The following is a 21,470-nucleotide window of genomic DNA, read 5'->3' on the forward strand; positions in this document are numbered from 1 at the left end:
AGAGGTGGTTGCATAATGGGGGTGGATTTCTCACAAATGGCTTAGCACCATCCTTTTGGTGCTGTTCTCATGACAGTGAGTTCTCATGAGATCTGGTCATTTAAAAGTGTGTAGCACCTCCCTCCTCTCTGTCTTGCTCCTGCTCCTGCCATCTGAGATGCTTTGCTCCCCCTTTGCCTTCCACCATGATTGGAAGCATCCTGAGGCCCCTCCCAGAAGCAGAAGCCACTATGCTTCCTGTACACCCTATAGAACTATGAGCCTCCTTTCTTTGTAAGTTACCCAGTCTCAGGAATTTCTTTATAACAGAATGGACTAATACAATGTATAAATAGCTGTTAGCAGAGAGATCCAGGGTAATTTGTGGTGGTGAGTTTCAGTCAGACTAAGAAAGATAGGAAGTATTAAAATAAAACAGTGGCTCACTTGAATTCTTCAGAAACTTTGGAAATTTGAGGGAAAAAAGGTAGCATGAATTATGTGGAGAGAAATCAGGTTTTGGTTGATCCACTGGAGTTCTTTGAGGTGATAGGCAAGAGTATAGGTAAGGAGGATCCACGTCACTGTAATTTAGATTTCTAAAAGTCTTTCAGGCCAAGTGAGGTGGTTCACGCCTGTAATCCCAGCACTTTGGGAGGCCAAGGTGGGCAGATCACCTGAGGTAAGGAGTTCAAAACCAGCCTGGCCAACATGGTAAAACCGTGTCTCTACTAAAAATACAAAAAATAGCCAGGCATGGTGGTGGGCACCTGTAATCCCAGCTACTTGGGAGGCTGAGGCAGGAGAATCGCCTGAACCCAAGAGGAGGAGGTTGCAGTGAGCTGAGATCACACCACTGCATTCCAGCCTGGGTGACACAGCAAGGCTCTGTCTCAAAAAACCAAACCAAACCAAACCAAACCAAACCAAACCAAACCAAACCAAACCAAACCAAAGTCTTTCGTGAGGCTACAAATGAAGATGAACCATCAAGGATAAAAACTTGGATTCTCATTTGACTTTGCCCTTGAATGTAAACCTAAGAGCTTTAAATCCATTACCCAGCACCTAGCACAGAGTACAGAACATAATAGTCACTCAATAAATATTTGTTGGATGACATTTAATTCTCACAACAACTCTCTGAGGCTCCCTATGATTATTATCTCTCTTTTAGAAGTGAAAAAACTGATGGTTTAGAATAGTTAAATTTTCTCTACTAAGAACTGATGCCAACACTTTCTCAGTCCCTCTTACTAACCTACACCCTGAGCCCTTTGATCTTAGCCTGTCTTGACCTGCTTCCCAAATTATTCCTGATCTCCTTGGCTCCTAAACCCAAGCTTTCCCTCCTTTTAATGGTCTTGTACCTGGTCTTCCAAACTGACCTTTGTTTACTGTTCCTCCAGTGCTGAATCACCCTGGCCAGTCTGATTCCTGGGACACCAACCCTGCTTAGGTCCTTCAGGGTCAACGTTCTTGTCTAATCCCCTTATATTAATTCTTTCAAACAATATTTATTGAACATCTCTGTGTGCTGGATTTGATGCTAGATGCTGGAGGTGAACATGACATTGTCTCTTCCCTCAGGGAATCCATTACAGAAGATCCTGGAAATGTGAAAACCTCATGATAGAAAAACAAGGAAGTGGATGAGCAAATAACTTTGGAAGAGAAATGTAAATAGAAATGTTCCCTCAGGAATAAGTCCTGGCACAGGGCCTATTTAACATTCTTATATATGGAAAATAAGAGATATAAGCAATGAAATCATCTGGTTTGCAGACTGCTCCAATATCTTTGCAAGAAGTGAAATGTAAGTTGATGGAGATGAACTGTAAAAAGAGCTAGCAAGCTGTCCAAAAGGGCTGAGCAGGGGAATGTGCACTGCAATGCTGGAACACACCACTGAATGCATTTGGAGAAATGCAATCTAGTTTATTTACAGAATGATAGGATCTGAACTGTTAAGGAGTAAATTCAACAAATACTTGCGATTCTATTTGGAAGAAGGCAGGTACTGGATACTGCAGATCAGATGAAGATGATAGAGCCATAGAATCTTAAATACTCTGAGAAATATTGAAAGGGCATAATGAAGAAAGTATTATTTAAAATGAATCATAAATCATGAGTGGGATTTAGATGGGTAAATATTTGTGAAGGAAGAACAGGAAATCTCAAGTAGATAAAAGAGCATCCAGCACGAAGGCAGGAGAACTTAGGGAGTTGTCCTGGAATGACGATGGTTTAGTGTGACTGATAGGTAGGGGACATGGAAGGGAGTGGAGAGTCTGAAAGGCTGTGACAGTGAATCAGAGCTCTTGATCTCTTATCTTGGAAGCCTGCACTGGATTGGCTGGGCAGTGGAGGGGGTGGGTGATAGTTAGATTTAAAGATTTTTGGGATGATAATTTAGCATGCTGATCCTGGCAGCACGGTGTGGGATAGGCAGGGGAACACATGTGAATCGGGTAGAAGGTCATTATAATAGTCTAGATAAGAAGAAATTAGGTCTGAACCAGGTGGAGGTAGGAAAAGGAAAAAAGGAACCAGAGAGATCCTGAAAGCACACTCTACAGCAGAATTCCATAAAGTGCGGTCCAGCACCAACCTGCATGGGGAATCATCTGGGGAGACTCCTGAGTACCACCTCAGACCTACTGAACTAGGATCTCTGAGGAGCAAGACTGAGGAATCTACATTTTCAGCAAGTCCCCTGGTAACTCTTACGTATACTCAGGCATCACCATTCTGTGGACTTGGCACCTGATTCAGTGTAGTGAGCTAGCAAAATCCTCTATTGCTAAAGGAGTTCCTCCTGTTAGTATGTCCCACTTGGTTATTTCTTATCAACAACAACTATCCCTTCATCTCTAAGGCAAAGAGAATCCAAAAGAATGGGAATCCTTAGTTGATATTTGGAGGGAAAAAGAAGTAGAAGGAGAGAATTATGGGCTAGATTGTATTCCTCCTCCAAATTCATATGTTGAAGTCCTAACCCCCTGTATTTCAGAATGTGACTTTATTTGGAGATGAAGTCTTTACAGGAATAATTAAATAAAAATGAGGTCACTAGAGTGGACCCTAATCTGATATGATTGCTGTCCTTGTAAGAAGAGGAAATTTGGCTATAGACACAGAAGGAAGATGATGGGAGGAGCCAAGGAGAAGATAAAAGCCAACGAGAGAGGCCTCGGAAGAAAGCAACCCTGCTGATACCTCAATCTTGGAATCCAGAACTGTTAGAAAATAAATCTCTTTTGCTTAAGCCACCTAGTATCTTTTTGTTATGATAGCTCTAGCAGACAAATACAGAGGGGAAGGGGAAGGTTGGGCTGATGAGAAGGAGAAGAAAAGTGGAGGATAAGAAAGACAGTAAGGAAGAGGAGGCGAAGCGAGAGAGTAAGTACTTCCACTTCTCTCAGAGGAGAGATGATGACAAGGGGGAGGTGAGAGTTGTATTAGTCCATTTTCATGCTGCTGATAAAGACACTCCCAAGATGGAGTAATTTATAAAGGAAAGAGGTTTAATTGGACTTACAGTTCCAATTAAGTGGCTGGGGAAGCCTCACAATCATGGCAGAAGGCAAGGGGGAGAAAGTCATGTCTCACATGGATGGCAGCAGGCAAAGAAAGAGCTTGTGCAGATAGACTACCTCCCACCAGGTCCCTACCATAACAAGTGAGAATTCAAGATGAGATTTGGGTGGGAGCACAGTCAAACTATACCAAGAGTCTAGTTCAAGACCTTGAAGGCCACTTATTTTGCAGGTTTAGGAATCATGCAATGTCATGGAACCCAGGGAAAAAGGGAGATTCAGGAAGAAAAGAAGGAGGTCAGTTGTTCCAGGCTGGGATGTTGAGGAGAAAAGGATTATATTTAACGTGGATTTACTACATAATTGCAAAAATGGAAAAAATTCAAATATCTCACAATATAGGAATTGTTTTATAAACATTTATTGGATTTTAATATAATATCAAAAATTATCTACACTCAAGAAGTTTAAAAAGACATGGAAGAAGGTGCAAAATATGATATTTAAATAAAAACAATTTAAAACTGCTTTACACCATGAGCTTAATTATAGTAAATATATATGTAACCGATTTTTTTTTTTTTTAAAGCACTATTATAAGTGTATTCACAGCCTCTTCCTCTTCCCTTCCCTGATCTCTACAGGAAATTCAGATTTGCCTATTCTCATTGGAGTCCCTTGAACTCTAGTATAGACATGGAGGTCAGTGTTATGTGTGTGTGTGTCTCCTAGCCAAAGGGGATAGGGGATCTACAGTGCAGGAATCATTTTCTTGAGGCAGAATGTACAGGGAGGAAGACAGAAGTCAACAATTAATGTTGACAAGACATGAAGAGCTTGGGGAAGGTGAGAGGTGAGGTGAGGTAAGACAGATGTGAGAGGGTTGGGGTCTGGGAAAAACTGGAAAAAGGGGATTTTAAAAAGTGTTGCTGTGGGTCATATATTGGATACTCTTTCATGTTTTCAGGAAAAGCAAGTAAAGATTTCCCTCCCCTCCCCTCCCCTCTCCTTCCCTCCCCTCCCCTCCCCTCCCCTCCCCTCCCCTGCCCTGCCCTCCCCTCCCTTCCCCTTCCCTTCTTTCTTCTTTCTTTCTCATACGGTTTCACACTGTTGCCCAGGCTGGAGTGCATTGGCATGAACAGGGCTCACCACAGCCCTGACCTCCCAGGCTCCAGCAGTCCTCCCACCTCAGCCTCCTGAGTGCCTGGGACTACCGGTGCTTGCCACCATGCTTATCTACTTTTTTTCACTTTTTTTGTAGAGCCGGGGGGTCTTGCTATGTTGCCAGGGCTGGTCTCAAACTCCTGGACTCAAGTGAACCTTTCATCTTGGCCTCCCAAAGTGCTGAGATTACAGGCATGAGCCACTGTGCCTGGCCAGATAATATTTTAAATTGCTTTTGGTTACTGGCTACAAGGGACCCTAGGACTTATTTATTTACATATATGTACAAAAAGAAAAGGCTTGAAAGAACCCAAAACATCAGAAGTTGTTAACTCTGTGTTAGTGGAATTACTGGGCATTGACACTTTTATGTAAGTTTTAAATAAAAATATGTATTAATTAGAGAGTGATGCACTATTGTGCAAAGAGGGTATAAATATTTTCAATACAGTCATCTGGGCAGGCTGAATTGCATAGGGTTAAAGAGTGAATGGAAGTGATACAGTGGGTTTAGATTATTTCTCAAGGAGTCTGGCTGTGAATAGGAGAGACTTGGGCAAGAGAGGCAGGAAAATCCAAGACATTCATGGAGGTAAGGGGATTTCAGGATGGTAAAACCTGGAAAGTTTGACAAATTAGACAGCAAATACCCTGTAAGGGTGTATTGTTTTGAAACATTTTTTTATAATTTGCATGTACTGGAGACAGAAGGCATTTTATGATATGTTCTTTAGTTAGCTTTGAGGTATTTCTACTTGGTCCAAATTATACTGGTTAAGAACCAAGAGGTAATTTTCTCAGCTGAGTCTCAACTGAGTCAATAATCTGATTTTTCAGCAATCAAGAGGTTAGAGATGAAATAAAGAAAAGTAAATTTTAAAGGACCCTTAAAGAGAAATGCTAATTCAGGAATTCCAGCTGAAATCTGTAAAATCATGGTTAAAATGGATGTAGATTAGTTCATTAAATTCTGAGACTTCAGAAATTAGAGGCAGACGCATAAAATTAGGTATACTTCCTATGTGAGATAATAATGAATTGAATTTATGTCCTCAGGCTGAATTTAAATACACTCAAAAAGAGGCTACATTAATTCTGGGATAACTGATTAAATATACACTAAAGAAAATGAAGGCTTTAGGGGGCGCAGCCCCCAGTCTTCCTGAGAGGGTATCAAGGATGACAGTGATGACAGCATATTGCATGATGCAGTCTTTGGGACTAAACGTTACACACGAGGACACATCAGGCAATTCTCAGGTCTTCAAATTCCCAGAGATGACTAATGTGGATATTTGGTGAGGCTGATGCAATATTGGATTTGGTCTATGACAGCTGAAGACATGCCTATCACACAGGCTTCAGCTGGGAAGGACTGTCAGAGGGGTACCTAAATATAATTTTCTCAGCCTTTCTTGCTGAGAGTCTGGAGTACATATTTGGAGGAGGTTATGAGGGAGAAAGTGATGAATGCAAAATGCTGTGGTTAAATAATGAAGTATAAAATTGGAAAGAGATATTAATGTGCAAAGAAGAAAAATGAAAAGACAAAAGGGTAGATTTTGCAAGAACAGCCAGGGTTTATCAGGGAAAGAGAAGTAGTTGGCAGGTGACAGAGGTCACAAGTCAGAAAGATCATAAACTGCTACCTGGATGGAGCCAGTGTTCACAGAGACACCGAGACACTATTGAACTCGGAGGCACATCTCTCCCAGTGTGTGTGAAGACAAGATCTCAAAGGAACAGGGAAGATATTGGAGAAGAAATTCATTTAGTGGCTACCATACAGAAAGTGTTCAGGGAATTCAAAACAGGAGAAAGGCAACAAGCTCAAGGACAAAAGCAAAGCCATTCTAACCATAGGATGGGAAACATGGGAAGTGGGGAGAAGGGGAACAAATATGGGCTGACAGTCTACTAGAAAACAAGCAGAAATTTCTAATACAGCTATTATTATTATTGTTATTATTATTTTGAGATGGAGTTTTGCTCTTGTTGCCCAGGCTGGAGTCCAGTGGCATAATCTGGGCTCACCACAACCTCCGCCTCCTGAGTTCAAGCGATTCTCCTGCCTCAGCCTCCTGAGTAGTTGGGATTTCAGGCATGCGCCACCACGCCTGGCTAATTTTGTATTTTTAGTAGAGATGGGGTTTCTCCAAGTTGGTCAGGCTGGTCTCGAACTCCTGACCTCAGGTGAGACTGGTCTCGAACTCCCAATCTCAGGTGATCCACCTGCTTTGGCCTCCCAAAGTGCTGGGATTACAGGCAGGAGCCACCATGCCCGCCCTGATACAGCTATTTTGATGCCTTTGTGTTAATTCAAGCTTCTTAATCCAGTTGCTTCAGACTTCTTGTCAAAATGTCAACTATTTATGAAATAATGAATTAACATGTACAACTTATATACGTGACTCTCACTTATGATGGGAGACTTCCAGTAATATTTTATTAATTTCTACAATATTTTTGAGTTTTTATAAGTATATGTTACTGATATAATCAGACAAAGCTAAGCTGGGTGCAGTTGTTCATACCTGTAATTCCAGCACTTTGGGAGGCTCAGGCAGGCAGATCGCTTGAGTCCAGGAGTTCGAGACCAGCCTGAGCAACATGGTGAAACCCTGTCTCTACCAAAAATACAGAAAATTAGCCGGCCATTGTGGTGCATACCTCTACTCCCAGCTACTCAGGAGGCTGAGGTAGGAGGATCATCTGAGCCTGGGAAGTCAAGGCTGTAGTGAGCTGTGATCACACCATTGTACTCTAGCCTGAGCAACAGAGTGAGACTCTTGTCTCAAAAAAAAAAAAAAAAAAAAAAAAAAAAAACGCTAGAAAAATTCTCTTAGAACAAGGTTATCTTCCCTGGATATGTCACCCAAACTCCAAAATAATTCCTATGAAAGGATGTGTTCATGTTAAATAAAATGTGGCAATGATAGCCAAGGAAATAATAATATATAATAAAGGAATATTACTGAGCATATTACACATCACACTCAAAGTAGAGTCACATCACACATTTTCCTTAAAGGTTAGGTTTAAAACCTAATCCCTCACCCAAATTAAACTATATAAAAATGTGGCTCCACTGTCGTCCACACAACTACAAACAAATCTATGAAGATTTATTAAGGTTGAGCGGCTTAGACAATTGTTGTGATTGATATGAGCAGGGAGGAGCCCTGGAACTCCCCAGCCTACCCTGTAACTACTAGTGATTTGATTGCTATCTTGAAGCAAAATAATAATAAATAATTATTTATTATTAGAAATAAACAATAATTTAAATTCTCCAAATCTGCCCATGGACTTTTCTTATAATCCCTCATTCAGTTAACTTTATATACATAATTACTATACCCATATTACTTGAACCCACATGAGACTCAAGAATGAGGTGAAGTCAGGGTCCCCAGGTTGTGCCCTGCACAAGGGCCTTGTCCGACTGAAGGGGAAAGGGAGGAGCTGAATGCCTAGCCTGTGTCCCTTTGTGTCGGGGACGGAGTCTGAGGGATTGGGGGTTAGAATAGGGGCTGCATTTTGCAATGTGCTTGAAGGCAACATACAGGCCAGCTAGGGACCAGGGAGGATGTCTGCTTTATGCATTAAACTTCATGCAAGTTTAAGGGTCATTATTTAGACTAAATGTCTTAGTTTCAAAGTGGCTATGAGGTAGACAATATTTTAAATACCAATTCACATTTTTCCACCCTAAATGCCTCCCTCCCTTCCTGTCCCTGGTAGAGAGGGGCGGTAGCATACAAGCAGACGCTTACTTTGCTGAGATTTCCAGAATTAAGACAAGAGAGAGAACTGGGCAGGAAACCAAAAGTGTCTATAAATTATTTTGACTTTTGTCTTATAAAAAGTCTAAGCACTTAGGGGAGGGATATTTGCAGGTATAGACAAAATGTCTTGGTAAACAAAGGAGAAGCAGGAGATTTCCTTGGGCTGTGGAAAGTGGGGGTAGGGAGAGAGGGAGGGAGGGAGAGAGAGAGAGAGTGAGTAGGAGGGAGGGAAAGACGATAGAAGAAGACTTCGGAGTAAAACATAATATAAAATGAAGAAATAAATTTACCTGAATAATGTAAATTCAGGTAAATATAAACAGCTGTATCAGAATCATGGTTCTTGCCTGTCACATGCCAGGCATTGTACAAAGCAGGTTCACAACTATTCTCTCATAATCTTCACAATAGCACTGCAAGGTAGATGTTATCATCCCATTTTAGAATTGAAACATCATAGCTTAAGACACAGCTAGTAAGTAGAGGGGCAGGGATGCAAACCCAGGTCTGTTTTTCTTCCTGCCCTACATACCTATTATCAGTGATATGTACCTAAACTCAGGGACAAAGGCAATACACTGGGGTTCTCAGGTTAAAAAAAAAGAGAGCTCAGTCCATTATAGCACTGGGTCTATCTCATTGCTATAGTACTGGTTCTGTCTCATTCTATCATATACTCTGCAAGCAGAGAAAAAGCCCACTATTACTAGACCAAAAAGAGGAAACACCTAGAAAAAGAATGGAAGTCCTAGGTCTGAAGAGACTGTGATAGTGATCTGTGACCACAATAGACTTACATAATTCAGCCCAGACAGCAAGACTCTCACCCCTATGCCAGATTTCAAAGGCCTCTCTTCAAAGATATCAGTATTGAATGTGTTTTCTGTATTTCGTGGTAAGTTTAGATTAACAAAAAAAACCTATGAGCATGTAGATATTTTGACCAACCTACATAATTTCCACTCATCCAATTCACCTGAGCAGTTCTACTAAGTCCGAGTTACTCCTGTGCCCATCTATATGCCATTAGGCTAGAAAGTTACAAGCTTATGTGTGCACGTGCACACATGCACACACATACACACATACACACACATGCAGACTGTTAATCAAATTTATCCTAAATCTGCCTCCTTACATATTTTAAGTTCTGCCTAAAGGTTTCTCCATACATAGTGAACCATAACCTAATTGGATGTGTAACCTACTCTTATGCCAATCATTGTGACACACCGTTAAAGCTGTGTTCAAGAAAGTCATATGCTGAGCTGCAATCAATCTGGCTATTTCTGTACCTCATTTCTGTTTTCCGTACATCACTTTCCTTTTTCTGTCCATAAATCGTCTTCTACTAGTATCTGTGCTGGAGTCTCTCAGAACCTATCCTGGCTCAGGTAGAACAATTTGTGAATTGGCCTTTACCCAATTAAATTCTGTTAAATTAGATTTGTCTAAGGTTTTTCTTTTAACAATATGTATATACATAATCAATCAATCAGCTCCAAAATTCCCACCTCATATGGTTTGGCTGTGTCCCTACCCAAATCTCATCTTGAATTATAGTTCCCATAATCCTCATGTTTTGTGGGAGGGACCTTCACGGTGGGAGGTAGTTGAATCATGGGGATGGTTACCCTCATGCTGTTCTCATGCTAGTGAGTTCTCACAAGACATGATGGTTTTATAAAGGACTTTCCCCCTTTTGCTTAACATGTCTCTCTCCTGCTGCCATGTGAAGAAGAATGTGTCTGCTTCTCCTTCTGCCATGATTGTAAGTTTCTGGAGACCTCCCCAGCCATGCAGAACTGTGAGTCAATTAAAAATATTTCCTTTATAAATTACCCAGTCTTGGTTACTTCTCCATAGCAGCGTAAGAATGGACTAATACACCATCCCAGTTTGAGCAGAAAAAGACACAATTTAGCATTTATTAAAATAATGCTTTAAAAAGCTACCTATTTTTTTCAATGACCATGGTATTCTATTTAGGTATTTCTAGTCAAGGCTTTGGATACATGATATGCTTCAATTCACAGGACCAGGTTACCTGGTTAGGATCAGGATCAACTTCATCCCAGTTGTGAGTGACATGGCCTTCGTCAATGGATTCAAAGGGCTTGTGAGAAACTGAAGGTAGAATCCTATACAGCCAGCTAGAGGGAAAACATACAAGATATACAAGCCTTAGAGTAATGTTTTAAGTGATACACAGAATGACTCAGGCAGTACCATCAGGAAGACACGCAAGTCAACAATGACCTGTGGACTCTAATGTGTGAAGCAGTGAAGCAATGTCACGGCATTACTTTTTAATGGCCATCTGCTGCCCACAACCCTGGCCTCTTCTCACCTTTTCACTCCACCCATCATGTTTCAAATTGACTTTGACTCATGCTTATTTCCATGCGGCCAAAAAATGAAGAATTGTCTTTTCTAAAAACTGCAAGGAAGTGGGGAAGTACCTTGACAGGTATCTGTGTAGGAAAATCCATAGAGAAACATTAGCTTATGTGTCTCATAGGATGCTAGTCCTTGCTCTGGAAGGCAAGAACAATGAGTTCTATGTAGCTTGAGCGAATATGGGTGGTATCGTTATTATTTTTGAAATAATAAATCAATTTTCTCCTTTAAAATCATAAAAGTAATACATGCCAATGGTAAAAATAATTCAAGTAATTAAAAAAGTCCTGAAAGGTAAATGGTTCCTTCCTCCTTCAATTTCTTCAGGGCTATTCCTCAGAGGCATCAGAGCTTAATAATTTTCTTATATATTTCTTACATATTTTTTCAGATACATCCAATGCATTTCTAAGCAAAACTGTCAGATCATTTTAACACTTTATTATCATACTAACAATGTGTGAGTGCCTGGTTACCCACATCTTCACAAATCTGGAGTATTGCTAAAAATTTTAGTGTTTTAGGTGAAAAATAGTATCTTATTTTATTTTGTATTTCCTCTATTAGGAGTTATAAAATACAAAATATTTCCAAAAAACAAGTCTATTTATTTGTTGATTGGCTCTCTATAGATTTTCTATGAATTACTTGTAAAAGTCCTTTATCGTTTTCTATTGGGTCTGTCTTTTTGATACTAATTTATAAGAGAAACAGATGCTGGAGAGGCTGTGGAGAGATAAGAATGTTTTTACACTGTTGGTGGGAATGTAAATTAGTTCAACCATTGTGGAAGGCAGTGTGGTGATTCCTCAAAGACCAACAATGAGAAATACCATTTGACCCAGCAATCCCATTATTGGGTATATCCTCAAAGGAATATAAAGCATTCTGTTACGAAGATACATGCACATATATGTTTATTGCAGCACTATTCACAATGGCAAAGACATAGAATCAACCCAAATGCCCATCAATGATAGACTGGATAAAGAAAATGCGGTACATATACACCGTGGGATACTATGCAGCCATAAAAAGGAATGAGATCATGTCCTTTGCAGGGACATGGATGGAACTGGAAGCCAATATTCTCAGCGAACTAAAGCAGGAACAGAAAACCAAATGCCACATGCTCTCACTCATAATTGGGAGTGGAACAATGAGATCACTTGGACACAGTGAGGGGAATAACACACACTGGGGCCTGTTGAGGGGTGGGAGCTGGGGGAGGGAGAGCTTTAAAAAATGGCTAATGTATGCTGGGCTTAATACTTAGGTGATGGGTTGATAGGTGCAGCAAACCACCAGGGCACACACTTACCTATGTAACAAACCTGCACATCCTGCACCTATACCCCAGAACTTATAATAAAATAAAAATAAATTAACGCCTCTGTACTCCAAAATTATAAGACTATATGTCCACGTTTTATTGTAGTACATTTATGCCTTTATTTGTTTTTCTTTCTTTCCTTTTTAAAATGTGTCCTCTCTACCGGACCAGATCTCAGGCTTCAGGAAGGGAAGAAGACTCTGTAAAGGAATCCTAAAGGACACCAGGATGAGAACCTTCCAGAAGTTGGAAGGGACATTGAAACTCACTAAGAGGGACCCAAGTCCTTTCAGAGGCTTCTACACTGACAAAATACAGAAGGACAATGGAAGACCAGACCTGAATCAACAGGCTCTGGTCCTTTTAAGCCCAGGGACAGTCTATCTCAGTGGGTTGAGTTGGCCTGGCCCAACATTGAGCCATCTGGGGGAAAATGGGCTACATCTGTTTAGTTTCCATTTGATTACTCCATCTCTTCATGACGTGACCTCAGACCTTGGTCTTACTAAGCCTCTCCAGCTCCCAGTATATGAAGTTCAGAGCATGTGTGTATGTCTTGGAACCACCTGTGTGATTCTGGGAGAGTTACTAAACTTCCTGAACCTTATGTTCTTCATCCTTGTCTCCTAAGATTGTTGTGAGAACTCAAAGAGTTTGTGTACCAAAAATGCCTGGCATACAGGAGGTGCTGGCTTATTAGACATTTGTTAAATTGTCTTTCTTCTCTTAATCTTCTGAATTTTTATCACGGTCCACATTTTCCAAATTCTCTCTCCTCACTCTTGCCTTTTTGAGACCCAAGGGATCAATCAGCTAGCTAATCTGATAAAAATTAATCCTTGATAGGTAGGTAGGTAGGTAGGTAGGTAGACAGACTGTTTAATAGTTTTGTGGTGGCCCTGCATGCTGTGGTTCAGATGAGTAGTAATAAGAATTTCAGGCTGGCCTGCTTTTGGATGGGACTGGTCCCATCTTCCCACTGGAGATTTTGAGTGGAAAGCATTTCTACACAATTCTTGTGGCTATCTTTGAAGAGTTCTTCTAAATAGATGGGTGAGCCATACCTAGTGTCCCTTATTTTTTAGCTGAGTTTATAAAACTCCCCAGGCAGCACTACATTGCCCTGAACAGAGATTTAATTCTGATTCAGGGAACAGTGCCAGCTTCTTAATGAAATGCCAACAGCTCCTTTTCAGCCTCCTGGAACAAAGCTCAGCTCCTGCTGGCTGAAGATATTGCTGAATAATGGGGACAGGCAGCAGAATCTGGAGACCAGGTGGCCTGTTAGGGAAAGGGCCACAAAGTCAAGAACATAGTCATAGAGGCCAGGTTGTCATAAATTAGAATGGACAGAATTATCTGTGTGCTTACCTTACCCTGTCTATTTGGGCTTACAGTGAGAGAGAGAGAGAGAGAGAGAGAATTAAATAGTGATGGAATTGTCCCCTGATTTTTGACATGTATAGAAAACTTTCTCTATCTCTTCCTCTTTCCACTCACATATCTACTGAGAGAAAAGCACTGTTGATACTGACATTGTAACATAGCACCTGCCATATATCATGCCCAGTTCTCTTGACAGCCTCCTAGAGATACCCTGGAAATGAGGCAGAAACTCTGCTATGATGGCAATACTTAATGATAGTTATTATGACAATAACTAGCATTAAGTGAACACTAACCATGTACCGGGCAATGTGCTAAGCTAAGATAATGTGCTTTACACACATCCTTTCTTTTAATCCTCACCACAACTATGAAATAGGTACTATAATTATCTTTGTTTTACGAATGAAGAACTAGAGGATCCAAGGGGGCAGATGATTTACCTAAGGCCACACAGCTGGAAAAGGAGCCAGGATTTATACTCAGGGGGCCTGCCTCCAGGGTGGCCATGATTAAACCATGCAATCTTTATCATTTGTTTGGCTTACTATCTCATTTGCTTCTCAGAAGGACCTATGGAGATAAACCCAGGCTGCCCTAATAAGCAGTACAAGACCACAAGCCCTTCTCTCCAAGTCTCTGGTATCAGCAGCGTTCCTCTTCACAAATGCCTTAGCCTAAAATTTCTATAATTAGACACCATTTGTTTAAATCACAACACTTACTGCCTCCCAAAACTATAACACATACTGCATCCAACCTGAGTTAATCAAGGGATCATGTTCATTGACCTGGATGTAGCATTAGAGCAAACATGGAACATGGCATACTATGTTAATGAATATGCTGGTTTCTAGCAAAGGCAGATTCCAGAGTAAAAACCTTATTAATTCAAACCACAGTGGGCCTTAATACATGACTTTTAACTATCCAACCTTGGATTACCCAGCATTTTCTTGCAAAGACCATACCTCTAGTCAGCTGAGAGAGATATTGCTCTGAATCTTCCATAATTGTGACTTTGTCATTATAAAACAAAACAAAAACAAAACAGGTAAACCCCAAGCCAAAACTCAACAGGACAGTCTTTAGAAGAAGGCCAAACTATTAGGAATATTTTCTTCTGAGTATAAGAGATAATTTGTAAATGGAACTGGACATGTGTATTTTCCCAGCTCTGTGCAGTTTTCCTTCACCTTCTTCCACCAGTCACTTGGTGCTAGCTGGCAGGAAGTCCATTCTCTTCTGACTATGACCCAGACCATAGCCTATAAGAAGCAGGATCTTGGGCAGCTCTGGGAGGCTGTGGCCCAGGGGAAGGAGGCAGCACAAAGTCCCTGTCATAGTTCCCACAGTCTACAGGTCAGAATTCATCTAATCCTTGTACCTTCTCTTATTGGTGCTCCGCGGACAAGTGAAAGCCGATCCTGAGAGCTGCTCAGCGTAGAGATTGTAGGGGCAGACCTGAGGATTATTCTGAAATAAAGGATGCAATAAACAATATTACTCCCATCTGAAAAGCATCCCACCTTCCCACCAACCAACTCAGTAGGGGGATGGGGATACTCTGGGCCACTGCACATGACCATGTCCAACCCAATATGTTTCTTGTAACGACTTCTGATGTGACTTGCCCCCCGATTATAAAAGTAATATATACATATTGTAGAAAATGTATAAACTATATGATATCACCCATTATCTCACAACCAGAAATAACAGAGTGTTAACATGTTGGTATTTTTCCTTGCATTCTTAACCTCTAAAATTGTGACGCTATGATACCTATAATCCTGTAATAATCAGGCTTTTTTTTTTCTTTTTTTTTTTTTAAGAAAACATTATACCATGAGGATTTTTTATGCCATGATACAGCCTTCAAAAAGTTTTGAAAATATTTTGTTTACTGTGTTGTTGCTTTTCTAACCAGCACTAGTATGAACATCTTTGTGCATACATGTTAAAGCATCTTGTTATTTTCTCATAATTGTCACATCCATGATGCTCAAGGGGAATATGAGGAATTCCCCTTAACCCTGGATTTTGGGAATCCTACTGGAAACCCTACAGTTAATTTTACTAGTTTGGATTGGCTGCTGTGCCACCAATCCAATTTTAATCTTTGTATTGTCATTGCTCTGTATCTTCATTGCCCCTATGACTTGGGAAACCCCTAGACAGTTCACAGGCTAGACTGGAAGAGCCACAGTGGGTGGAGGCACTTTGGCCTGAAAGCTAGTGATCCAGGAATAGGATTCAGAGCTCTTCTAGCATGTTATTTGCTTGTACCTGTCCTTCTGGCAGGGAACCTGGGCAGCGAGGATCCTCTGAAGCACACTCATTCCCAAATCCAGAAATGTACTGTATGTGACAAAGACATAAATGTCACCATTAGTAGGATCTAAAGAGCATTTCACAAAGTTGGCAGTCCACAAATGTAAGAATTTCTATATAGACATACGTTTGTGTATGACGTTCTATGTATAATATCTTTACTGTGTCTTGACATATGAATCATTTAGGGAAGACAATATGCTTTCTGTGAATTTTAAAGACTTCCAATTAATCAGAAGAGTGCTGGATATTGCATAGACCTCTCCACCTTTAGCTGTACTTAGCTGATTTATGGGTCTACACTGTAACCTCCCTGAACTTGAGACTCCATTTCCCTTTCAAACTCTGGAAAAAAAAAGAAAAACCATCTAGGAAGAGATGTGTGGGTCCAACCCCTGACAGCAAAACCCTCTGCAAACTAGCCTTGCTTCAGGCAGAAGCCTCTGCTATCTGCCTCACCTATGGAACACATCTATATTTGTGTGAATGCATGAAAATAAAGTTTAAAGATATGGGTGGCCTTCAGGAGACATGCCAGCCCAGAATCTTTTCACAATGATACAATGAAAACTACTCTGATTGCCATCTCTTCACTTCACACCCAGAGGAAACAAAAGTTAAAAGGTTTCTCAGCAAGGTAAGTCACGGGGAGCTCCTGAAACTTACTCTTACAACACTCAACACACTTGAGAGTTCTTGTGCACTATCTGGCTCTTTTGCTAGCCTAGAAGCTGCATGAAGGTGGGACTATGGCAGTCTTGGGTCATAGAAAGTAATCAGTGGAAATCTATTGACTGATTGAGTTTTTCACTTAAAGCCAATTCTAATATAAGTGTATGTGTGCTGCTGTAAATAGGGTTAGAAGGCTCTTTGCTCTAACTTAAATACCAATTGATTTTAGCCCAGGATAATGAAAGTGCAGTCTTGCTCAGCGAGTGAAATGCCACCATCTGAACACATCTCCTTAAGAGATATAAGAAGGGTGGAAGCAGGTGAAGGGTAGGCCCTCCAGAGTGCTCAGCGGCATGGAGATGTAACAAGCCTGGATGTGTGAGTGATGATCAGGCCAACAACAGTCTATATTTGGAAGAAATATCAGATGTGAATATTATGACCTGGGAAGCAATGGAAGTGAAATGATTCTTTTTGCTTTCAGACTCAATATTTTGCATATTTGAAAATTTGTCATCACAAAAAATACTAAGCTATATACTGATTTGTTAAAAGCAGCAGCATGCAGTTAGGATGATATCTTTGGGGAAATGGCAGAGGCCATCCAGCATTCTGATTCTCCGCTGCATCCAATTTTCTTCTCTCAAAATGAACCCCATGTTCACCATCAACGGGATTGAATTTGAGCTGCTGAGAATTGGTAATAACCCCAAATTATCTTCAATTCTGTGAAATGGAATTTTAGACCAGCCTATGACTGAAGCCACTGGGCATTACAGTGCCTTCGCTTTGTTCAACTGCCGCATTGTTTCTCTCTGCAAGAGAGGAAAGAAGGCTGGAGTACAGCTGAGCTTTCTGGCAGGCACCGGTGGATTTATTCATTAACCTTCCCCATTCTTTGTAACTGCTTGCCTCAGAAGAGAGTTCAGGGTTATGTGTTTGCAACAAAAGCTAGTATATATGTTTCTGAAGCCCTTGATTCAGACTGTGCTTTAAAAAATAGAAAAGAAAGTAGAAAGAACAGCTGGTGGTTTGGAAGGGAGCCACCAAGCACCAAGAGGTGTGAGTTCTGAATCCGTTTCTCAATCTTAGCTGCAGTGCATTGGCTAAAGAGGAAGGTAAAAACTGCTGAGTCACTATCAAATCGATTGGTTTTTCTGATCCCCTGAGAGAAAAATTACAGATGAGTTTATTACAGCTTTAAAATGCCATGTCCCTCACTGCCAAAGGCATCTGAATTAAGGAAGCAGTATTCGTAGCTGCTTTCTCCAGACATTGAGCTCAAGGACAGAATCTGAACTCTGCTTTTATCAGCTGCGAAAATCCAAGCATTCATTTCCAGCTGGTTCAGTGCCTATGTAAAAGTATATTGGGTACAAAAATAAGACTAAAAAGCTAACATTAAGCAAGTGTGTTTGTATGTTTTCTACAGTTCGGATTTCTGAATAATTTGGTCCGACAGAAAAATATGATTTCATCTCTTTTCAAGAGAATTATATGCATACTTTCTAAATGCAAGAATAAATTTCTGAGCTCCATGTGACTTTAGTACCATCAGTTCTTTGGCAGCTTACCAGTATACAGCTTTTTAATTCTCACCTGGTCCCCAGGATATGGTTTACTTGTCAGAGTAGTTTTATGAGGTGCTTTCTCCTGACTCTGATTCTAGGTAACACCTGATGAGATGAACAGATGGTGCACCTCACTTCCTCTTACTGGGCATGAAGGAAAGAGAGAGAAGTCAGGGGAGAGATGAAACTACTGCTACATTTTTTTTTTTTTCTGTGGAAAAAGAGTCTAATATTTCTAGTTAACCTTGATGGGAACATAGAACATAGATTGTAAAGAGAACTTGCAGATTATTGCAGTAGGCTGAATAATGGCTTGCTCTGACAGATACGTATGGCTTAACCCCGAAACCTGTGAATGTTACCTTTTCTAGCCAAACAGACTTTCGCATATAAGATTAAGGAATTTGCGATGGGGAGGTATCCTAATTATTTGGGTGTATCCTAAATGTCATCACAAGTGTCATTATAAGAGGGAGGCAAAGAGAGATTTGACTTATAAGAGGAGAAAAGGTGATGTGATTACAAAAGCAGAGAGATACATTTTTTTGAAGATAGAGGAAGAGGCTACAAGCCAAGGAATGTGGGTAGCCTCTAGAAGAGGAAACAGAATCCATGGAAAAGGCAGGGAAACACAATCTCTCATAGAGTCTCCAGAAGAAACCAGCCACACTGACACCTCAACTTTACCCCAGTGAAACTGATTTCAGACTTGTGACCTCCACAACTTCAAGATAATAAATTTGTGCTGTTTTAAGCCAATAAATTTGTGGTAATTTTTTACAGCAGCAACAGGAAATCACTTGTGTAGAATAGCAGGCCCCGTCTCTGGCTAATCATTAGAATCACTCCAGAAGCTTGTTACATACAAACCCAGAGCCAGCGAATCAAGGATTTGGTGGTGGGGCCCAGAGCCTGAATGTTAAGCAAGCTCTTCATTTCAGAAATGAGGAAACCAAGGTTGGGAGAAGTTAAGCAACTTACTCAGACACACAGGGTATTTCATTTTAAATTTAAGTTTATTATTGTATCTTTTGAATTTTCTTCCCCTAGTTGTACTTTTGTGTAAATGTGATTTCATTTATGGCTTTGTGTTGACATATTCATTAAAATGAAGAAATAAAAGATGAGAAACAGTTTAAACATTATGTAATGTTTATTGAGTAGAATGAGCATGATGCAATCCGGTCCAGTTTTCTGTGCTCGGATTCCTGACCTCTGGAGTTAACCTTTCCTTGTAAAGATTAGACAGCAGGCAGGGAAGAATGCCTTTGAAACTGAGAGCAAAGACTGGCATGCAATTTACATTGATGTCCTGGTGCTGTGCATAATAAGTTGCTTAAACATGACAGCAGGATAAGATTTTATATATAATTTATTTATAAATGGTAAAGATGTTTCCAACCCCTGCTGAACTTCCTCATAGAATGTTCATCAGAAAACAAAGTTTCTATCTACTCTTTCTTCCAAGACTTCAACTCCTACCATTGACATCATGACCCTCAGTTCTATTCCCCTTGCCCTGCCCACTCCCCTGAAATCCAACCACCACCTAGGTATCTCAGTTTGGCTGTCTTTCCATCAACTCAAATTTGGCTGACAGAGTTTTGGATTCTAGAGCATGCAGGCATTCTGTATGTGCTGTGCCTTTGCACTCACTCTTCCCTCCAGACCCCATCCTTCTTCACTTGGCAAGTTCCTACTTCTCTCTTAACATTCAGTTTAGGTACAGGCTCCTTTAGGAAGTTTCTTTTGACTCTTCCTAGCCCAGACTCAGTTCCTCTACTATATTAATCTGCAGTATCATGCACTAGCACAAAATATTTGCTGAATGAAAGAATGAGAGTTAACTTTTAGTCAGGCATAAAGATAAAAAACCAAAGTCTTTCACTCTGGTGTTGAGTGTTTTCAGGATTCCTACCAAATAGGAAGGTGTTTGATTCTTCAAACTCAGAAACACCTCCCTTTAACTGATGGATTCTTCAAACTCAGCATCAGTTAGAGGGCATTAGGGCACTTCTCAAACCCTGCATTCTAGGAAGATGTCTGTTGTGGGGTGGTCTGGCCCACTAGGCCTGAGCCAAGGTTCTGGGCAGTTCTGTTCAGTTACACATGCTTGTGTTGAGCACTGATGCAAGCCTGGGCTGGGCACTAGGCATGGCTTCAGATATTAGGTACATATTCTGTTTTCCTTGCTTTAAGATAACCAGTCTAGGAGGAGCCACTGAGGCCCCTTTTTGAGCCTAGACTTTGCATTCAAACATACCCTGGTTCTAATCCAGTCATCTATTGGCAGTGACCTTGGGCAAATCATAGTCTCTCCAAGCATTACTTTTCTAATTGAAACAAGAACCTCTCTCTACACCCCAGATTTATTTTGAGGATTATGAGTTAATTCATAGTTAAAATGCCTAGGGCCTAACAGCATGTAACCCACACATACTTTTCAATTGCGCATTACTTAAAAGAAGAATGATTTCCTAGAGGAGGTGCTAGGGCTTCTACTGGCCAAGGGCTGATGGCTGATTCAGAGCCTCAATTAACTAAATAGATTAAGCATATCTAATTGGTCACCGGAAGTGGTCCATGAAGCTGTAGCAATGGGAAGGTGTCAGAGCAGGGGGTGGGAAAGAGACATAGTGAGAAACGTGTGTGTCCGTAGTGGAGGGGAGCTCTTAGGATGTCTACAGATTTCCAAGACAATAATTGAAACGAACAAAGGCAAGGGATGACCAATAAGAGCTTCATTTCTTTCCTTTGTTACCCTTCCCTTGTTCTTCAGCCCCAGCCATGCCCAGACACCACAGTGAAGCCTCTGAACACAGGGGTGTGAACCAGGGCTCTCCCAGTCTTTTCCAACTCTGATACCCTGGAGTTCTCAGAAGCTTCCATAAATTTTGGCTGAAGAAGGCACAGTAAACTTGCCAGCTGGTTTCTTACCTTTAACTCAGCCATTTTTTCTGTCTTCTATGTGTGATGACTTCAGGAAACCCAGGCCCAGAGGATATAAAGCCACAATGCTTCTTTCTCCTTCAAACCACTCTTTGGATATTCTGGTTCCCACTGCTTCACTGCGCTTCACTGGTCAGCGTGTCACTCAAACTAGCTGAAAGAATTGCCTAACTCATACATAGGGACAAAGTCCAGCAAGCTTATTGAACAGGTTACACAAATGCTTTTGGTTTTTAGTTTGTTCCTAAGTGTTTGCAGAGGCTTCACTCCTCTTCACCTGAGGTACAGATTGACCCATTATTTGTTCCAGTTAAAAATAGGCTTATTTCAAAAGGCAGAGAATTTGAAGCTA

At 40.8% G+C, this 21,470-nt stretch overlaps 1 protein-coding gene across 1 annotated transcript in view; it reads right to left on the reverse strand.

The window, feature by feature from the left end:
• The window catches only part of HGD (homogentisate 1,2-dioxygenase), a 48,838-nt gene extending 32,885 nt beyond the window's left edge, over nt 1-15,953 (reverse strand). Inside the window, exons 1-3 of the mRNA XM_073009753.1 lie at nt 15,882-15,953; nt 14,980-15,068; nt 10,521-10,626 (exon numbers count right to left, since the gene is read on the reverse strand). The gene's annotated coding sequence lies outside the window, so the exon portion shown is untranslated. The remainder of the gene's footprint in view (nt 1-10,520; nt 10,627-14,979; nt 15,069-15,881) is intronic.
• Between the last annotated feature and the right edge of the window lie 5,517 nt (nt 15,954-21,470).

Source organism: Chlorocebus sabaeus, chromosome 22, assembly GCF_047675955.1.
Source record: "Chlorocebus sabaeus isolate Y175 chromosome 22, mChlSab1.0.hap1, whole genome shotgun sequence".
In the NCBI taxonomy this organism is placed as follows: domain Eukaryota; kingdom Metazoa; phylum Chordata; class Mammalia; order Primates; family Cercopithecidae; genus Chlorocebus; species Chlorocebus sabaeus.